Consider the following 1,031-nt stretch of genomic DNA (forward strand, 5'->3'; position numbering starts at 1 on the left):
ATAAAGGCAATTTCATTGCAATTTACTATGGAATTTACTTGCTTATAGTAAAATGTCTAAATACACTATTATCAGTTCAGTGCATTTATTTTATAGATCTCTGCTTGATTAACTTTGAGACATAGTGGAACAACATACTCAACTTAACAACAAATGTAAACACACACATATTAAGTGCAAAAATGACTGTGTAGTTGAGAAGTTTGCTTCCCAACCACGTTTCTACGTTCAGTCCCTCTGCATGGTGCTTTGGACAAGTATTTTCTACTATAGCCCTAGGCCAATCACAGACGTGTGACTGAATTTCGTAGACGGAAACTGCAGCATTGTTCATCAGAAAATGACTGAAAAATATGTTTATAAAGAAGAGTTGTTTGCTTCATACTCCTCGTGTGCCGATCCCACCCATAAGAAAGGAACAAATAATATAATGTGGCTGTAGGTAATAATACCCAGGCAACGCCAGGGTGCATTGCTAGTATATATATATATATATATATATATATATATATATACACACACACACACACACATATATATGGGGAAAAAGTCAAGATAGAAAATGCTAAAATAATTTTATAAAAAACATTTCAGTACTGGTTTCAGTCACTGAGACTTTTTCAACTGTAAGTATGGAAGACAATTGAATTTTGGAAAAGTTAAAAGTTTTTTAAAAGAATATTTGCATAGTATTCAAATACAAGAAGCATTTTCCTTGCTTCTGCCTGTCTGTCTCTTTTGTTAAATCTTGTGGGTTCATATATATACTAGCTGTTGGACTCGGCATTGCTCGTGTTTTCCGTGTTGAAGTTAAGCCAAATATTACCCGTTAAAATGTTATATCTGGTTCGGCAGGGATTTTACCGCGTTAACGCTTTCGACATACTCCTAGATACTGGACCGTCTCAAATCGCAGTCAAACTTTTGGGTGTACCTCGACCCGTCGAGAGTGATGTTTGTTTATTTCTCTCCCCTTAATGCCACCCTCTACAAAATTGATCAGCGTGTCCAATCTCAGCAAAATCCGAAGA

Source organism: Octopus bimaculoides, chromosome 2, assembly GCF_001194135.2.
Source record: "Octopus bimaculoides isolate UCB-OBI-ISO-001 chromosome 2, ASM119413v2, whole genome shotgun sequence".
Taxonomy (NCBI): domain Eukaryota; kingdom Metazoa; phylum Mollusca; class Cephalopoda; order Octopoda; family Octopodidae; genus Octopus; species Octopus bimaculoides.